The following is a 6,667-nucleotide window of genomic DNA, read 5'->3' on the forward strand; positions in this document are numbered from 1 at the left end:
AGCCCAGGTGCAAAAAAATGTTTTAAATTCATGCATAGTTTTTTTCATAATGTGCACTTTTCATTAACTTTTTGAAGACTCCTCATAGGTAATTAAGAAGCTGCCTTTTGAAAGAGAAAAAACTATTTTTAATTACTACATGGTCCATGAGTAATTAAAAATAGTAAATTAAAATGATATGAGAAATAAAAACTAATTTCTCAAAATTTTATTTATTTAGAGGTTGTTTTCCAATTCAAAGGATTACCATAATAAACTTTGTTTTAAGATTCAATTTAACAACATAATGAAAACTACCACATTGGCATGGTTTTCTGTTCCTCATCCTTTAACACAAGATTGTACTTCTTTGGGGCCAGTAGATAGACTAGTGGTTACATCACTGGACTCCCACATGGCTGACTATAGTTCGAGTCCCAGACCTGGTGTGTGCATGCCCAAGATCTTAGGAGAAGAATAGAGAAGGAGGGATTGAAGCATGGCCATCCAAACTGTGGAGTGATTCCTCACTTTCCCTCTTGCTGTCTCTGTCTGTCTCTCTCTCTGGTGAGCGCACATGCACTAAGGCAAAAACCTCTAAAAGAAGGTTGTACTTTTTCAAGTCCTGTCCTTGTAGCACCTCACACGGCCACCCTCATACTTGCTCATGTGGAAAAGGAATCGAGCTTATTCCCATCACCTCACTCCTAGCAGCACATGAATGGTAAAAATGAAACGTATTTACGTTTGCTGAAAACAGAAATCCCCAGATCCTAGTACATCTCCTTCGTCAACTTCTGACCGTCCCTGCAAGGTAGGAGAATTATATTCCAGCCATCATGGCAGTTGATGTCATGAACCAGTGTAGCCTGTCCAAGCAAATATGACACGAAGTCTGAACTTGCCTGTAGGAAGAGGTTTGAAACTTGCTCGCTCTGTCCCTGTGGCACAGATTTATACTGAGCTAAAGATCTCTGCAGAGGTATAAATGTCGAGTTCCTTATAAAATCTTTCATTTCCAGCCCAAAACCAGACATTCTCTCATCTCAGGCTTATAAAGTCCATACAAAAATACAAACTTTGAATAGAAATCACCAAATAATCAATTACTAGATTCATTAAAATACTTAGCTAAATATTTCATTTTTAAAAAAAGTTTATCAAAATCTGACAACTACTTAATAAGATTAACAAGGATTGGGTCTAAAAATGATATAGTCTATTAAATTCAACTATTTAAATTTTTTTTCTCTCAAACTGGCTTCTTCTGAATATACTATTATTGATGAGCCTTTATAAATACTTTTGTTTTCTTACCCAGTGCTCTGAAATACCTATGTATAAATTACTTTAGGGAACTGCTTATAAAATTTGAACCTTATTTTTTTATATATATGTATACATGTATGTGTGTGTGTATATATATACACATATATATGCAAATATATATACACATATATTTACAAATTATTCATTCAATTTTATTATTATTTTTTAAATGTTCTATAGGGCACAGGTGCTCACCAGAGAGAGAGAAAGGGGGATAGTGACTACAGTTCAAGTCCTGGACCCAGTGGCTTAAACTCACACCAGGAGCGGGTACATGTGTGCCCAAGATCCTGAGAGGAGAATGGAGGAGAAGGGATTGCAGCATGACCATCTCCCCTGGGGGGATGATTTCTCGTTTTCTGTCTCTCTGTCTCTCTCTGTTTCTGGTGAGTGCATGATACCCTATAGCAAAAACCTCTCCACAAAAAAGAGACAGTGAGAGAAGAGTGAGAGAAAGATAGGTAGAAGAAAGCGAGTGTCTCAGCAAAATGGACTCAGAAGATCTATAGATGCTATAGGGCACGTGCACTCACCAGACAGACAGAGAGAGACAGAGAGACAGAAAGCGAGAAATCACCCCCCAGGGGGGATGGCCACGCCACAATCCCTTCTCCTCCAATCTCCTCTCGGGATCTTGGGCACGCACGCACATGCGTCCAGAGTGAGTTTTAAGCCACTGGGTCCGGGACGCGAAGCACAGTTGACTACGTGGAAGTCCAGCAACATAGCCATTACGTTAACTGCTGGTCCCCCAAAAAAGTAAAAAAAACCTTTTAGCATTTTTTTTCATACATACAGTCTTTATTTTAAAAATGAAATCCTATATAAAGAACATTTGATGTGAGCTCTGAGTACACCCCTGATAATGCAGCTCCATAAGTGAATTAGCCATCACGGATTGAAAAACCTGTCCAGGGACCAGCAGATGGCATAGCAGTTACATCACTGGATTTCTATGTGGGTGACCTTGGTCCTGGACCCGGTGGCTTGAAACTCAGTGCTGGGTGCATGTACTTGCGTGCCTCAGATCCCAGGAGGAAAATGGAGGAGAAAGGATTGAGGCACGGCCAATCACCTGAGGGGTGATTTCTCCCTTTCCCTCTCACTGTTTTTGTCTTCCCCCATCCCCAGAAGTGCACACGCCTTAAGGCAAAAACCTCTACCAAAAAAAATCCAAACACCTATTTCTTGTAAATGAACCGGAAAGGCACTAGCACTAAAATGTGTTGGGGTTTTCTCAGGAATAATGTGGTTCCGTAAAGGTTAGCACTCTAAGCTCTGGCATGTTGCGGCAAACACCTGAGAGTCCGTTTTAACCTCCTCCTCCTGAGCCAGGCTGAGTGCTGGCACCCCTACGTTGGTGCTGTCCACGTGCACTTTACTGGTTGGGGGTTGTGCTTGTCAGTGCCTGTGTGTCTTTGCTTGCACTTTGAGCACAAAGTGGAGTCAGTTCAGTACTTTAGCAACTGTCGCCATGGTGACCGTGCAGGAAATGAGCTTTGACCGGAGCTCTGTTGTATGGAGTGAAAAATGGACTGTAGGTTGTCAGCTTCCTTCTGCACTTGCCTGGAGAAGCCTAAACTGGCATACCTTCTGGGCCTTGGCCATCGGTCACCTGGGCAGAGAGGAGCAGGTGAAGGAATGGAGTAGCTTACTTTTAAATAAGGGAGTGTGGAGAAGCATAACACTTAACCAGGATAGGCTGGTGTAAGGAGAAATCTTTAGTTTTTGCTTATCTTCAGCAGTATTCTGCTCAGGATGCCTTTCTTTTCTTTTCTCTTCTTTTCTTTTCTTTTCTTTCTAATTATTTATTTTATTTATTCATTACTTTTTTTTTTTTTTTAATTTGACCAGAGAGAGACAGAGGGTGAGAGTGAGAGAGAGAGAGGAAGTGGAAAAGCAAGCCATCAGATTTAGGACTTGAATCCTGGATGGCCATGTGGGAGTGTCCAGCACCTTAACCACCACGCCACCTGCTGGTCCCCAGGATGCCTTTCTTACCACTAACCCTATCAGAAAATTTTACTTCTGTTCCCTTTTACTGAGGGAAAAACAAACAAACAAAAAACATTTTATTCCTTTAAAACCATTACATTATTTTAGAGGGCTAAATTTTAAATAGATGATCCTTTGCCTCATGTTGTCAAATCACAAAGAGAAACTTAGTGAGTGGGACGTAAAGAATGTTTTGAGAAACCTGGGAAAATGAAATGCTGTTTGTTGGGATATATGGGATGCTGTGTGGGTTTCAGTCTTGGGGCATCAAGAAGGAAGGATGTAACTTTTTTTTTTACTATTTTTAAAAAAGTTTTACTGGGGCAGGCAGGTGGCATGCTGTTTGGGGCACTGGACCTCCACATGGTTGACTGCCCTTTGAGTCCCACACTTGACAGCTGAGTTTCTCAGTCTCCCTCTTCGTCTCTGGTCAAATTGAAGAATATAATAACCAAATGAATTTAAATAAATATTTCTTCAAGTTTTATTGGCATATAAAATTTGCGCATGTTTGTCAGGGTGCAATGTGAATTTTCAGTGCAAGGATACAATGTGTAATGGTTAAGTCGGGGTAACTAGCATACCCGTCATCGCAATCACTTGTCATTACTTGTGCCGAAAACACTCCACATCCTCCCTTTTACTTACCTTGAGATACACAACACGTTGTCCCCATCTGTGTTCTCCTCACTAGAAATTATTCCTCTATCAACCCGCACTTGCATATCCATTACTTCACATTCCTCTGTTACCAACGCTCATCCCTCCCAGCCTCTAGCAGTCATTCTTCATTCTCCTATTTCTATGAGGACTTTTGTTTCCAGTTGAGGGTTATACCTGGAAAGAAAATAGCTTGCCCTACTTTACTCGTTTTGCTGAAGCAAAATTAGCACGCAGCACTTAGTGTACATACCTGTCGAGGCAATTTTCCTAAGCACCAGCAGGGGGACCTAGATGACCACAGGTAATTGCGTCTTGAACGCTCTGCGTAGAGAAAGCCAACTGGCTCTCAGTGTTTACTGGGGAACCGTGGCTTTCCATGTAGCTTTAAAATTAGATGCAAATTCATACTTTATGAGAATCTTTAACGGCAGTTTTAAAAGCTTGATTACATTGAGGTTTTATTTATTCTATGACAGGTTCCATCATTTTCACTAAGTTAAAAAATTCATTTAAGTTTCCTCTTTTTTTTCCCCCTGTCTGGTTTCCAGGTTAGCCACCTCCAGTTTTTAAATTTACCCTCAGGTGCATTTTATCTATTCATGTGAGATTTCAGATAACTGTGGCCTGTGCAAGCATCAAACCTGCCCTTTTTTTTCAATCTCATACTCTATATCCAAATCCTATGGGTTCACTTGCAAAATATATTCCTATCCTAAGTATGTCTCTGCATTACTATTTTAGTTCAAAATGACATGATCTCGACCAGGACAATCCTCCTCCATTCTCCTCTTGGGATTTTGGGCATACATGCACATGAGTTTAAGCCACCGGGTCCAAAACTTGAACTGCGTTCGACTACATGGGAGTCCAGATAGCCATTACACTAACTGCTGGTCCCCATGTAAGGCTTTGTTTATTCCCACTCTCCCATCCCTCCAGGTAGACTGGTCTTTCTTGTTTCTAAAACATGCACTTTTTTTAATTTTTTAAATTTATTTCTTCTGAGAGACAGAGAAAGAGAGAGAGACAGCACCCCCAACAGAGTAAGTCTTTTTTATTTTTTTTTATTTTTGGAGAGAGTTTTGCTATAGGGTGCATGCGCTCGCCAGAGAGAGAGAGACATAGAGACAGAAAGCAGGAAATCACCCCCCAGAGGGTTCAGCCATGCCTCAATCCCTTCTCCTCCATTCTCCTCTCAGGATCTTGGGCATGCACGCACATGTACCCGGCATGAGTTTTAAGCCACCAGGTCCAGGACACGAACTGTGGTCGACTACATGGGGGTCCAGCGACATAGCCATTACACTAATTGCTGGTCCCCAACAGAGTAAGTCTTGATGTCACAATCCACCTTAGCCTTAGCCAGTCCCAGATCATGGGCATGTGCATGCCGGGCATACTCAGGGAGATCTCTGGATTTGAACCTCGAACCTCCCCATGTGAGTCTGCCTCATAAAGCATCATGTTTTACCATGTGCCACTGTCCAGCTCTCCAGGTCTTTATTTATTTATTTTTTTGACAGATTTTTTTTTTTGCTATAGGGTACATACACTCACCAGAGAGAGAGAGCGAGAGAAAGTGAGAAATCGCTCCCTGGGGGGTTGGCCACACTGCAATACCTTCTCCTCTTGGGATTTTGGGCATGCACACCGGCCCAGAGTGATTTTTCAAGCTGCTGGGTCCAGCATTCCAAGCACGGTCAGCCATGTGGGAGTCCAGTGCCTTAATCAATATGTCACCTGCTAGACCCCAGACATACACTCTGACACTTAGACTTTCCTCTCTCCCCAGATTTTACATGTTCTGTTTCACATCATTTAGGCCTATGTTCTGACCTCCCCATGTAAAATATCACCATCATCTCTCTTTTTCCCTTTATCTTGTTTTAATTCATAAAAGTTACTGCTTATTATTGTAAGGAATTTTATTTTTTTATTATTTTCTCTATCTTTTTGGTGCTTTTCTCTAGGTCAGAAGTTTTATCTTCTACATCAGAGATTCGATCTTCAGCATGGTCTAGTCGACTTTTAATGCTTTCAAGAGACTTTTTGATTTCTTGTATTACAGACTTCACCTCTAATAGTTCCATCTTGTTCTTAGCGTGTTCATTTCTTCCTTCATATCGTGGAAGGACTTTCTCATCTCCTGTAGTTCATTGTCTCTTTTCTGTTCCAGCTCATAGTATTTGTTCAACATGAATGTTCTAAATTCTATCTCGGACATTTTGGTAACGTCTTCTATTTTTTCAAGAAAAGGAAGGGAGTTACTGTGTTCTTTTGATGGAGACATAGTTCCTGCTTTATTCAGACCTGAGGTTCTTCTTCTACTTCTAATCATTGGGAGATGTGTTCTCCTTGAAATACCTTTTAAGAGAAAGTTTCCTCGAATAGGAGCAAGAGTGTTTCCTTTTTGCTGTGGAATGAAGTCTGCCAAAGTCTCTCTTCTATTGTGTTTAGCAATGTGATCACAGGAAAAGTATTCTCTTCAGCTGGCTGACAGAGGGGTCTCTGGGTTGGGGATCCCAGGATTGGAGCTTCGGGGGGCAGTCCTCCCTCGGAGTTCCTGGCCCAGGGGTCGAAAGATGGGAGTCGCAATTTTATTTTTTTAAACTTCTTTCCTTATGTGTAATTTTTCTCCCTTACTAGAATAAAAACTCTGCCTTGCTATCTATTATTCCCCAGCACCTAGAGAGCGCCTTGT

This window comes from Tupaia chinensis, unplaced genomic scaffold (assembly GCF_000334495.1).
Source record: "Tupaia chinensis unplaced genomic scaffold, TupChi_1.0 Scaffold000028_1, whole genome shotgun sequence".
NCBI classification, from domain to species: Eukaryota; Metazoa; Chordata; class Mammalia; order Scandentia; family Tupaiidae; genus Tupaia; species Tupaia belangeri.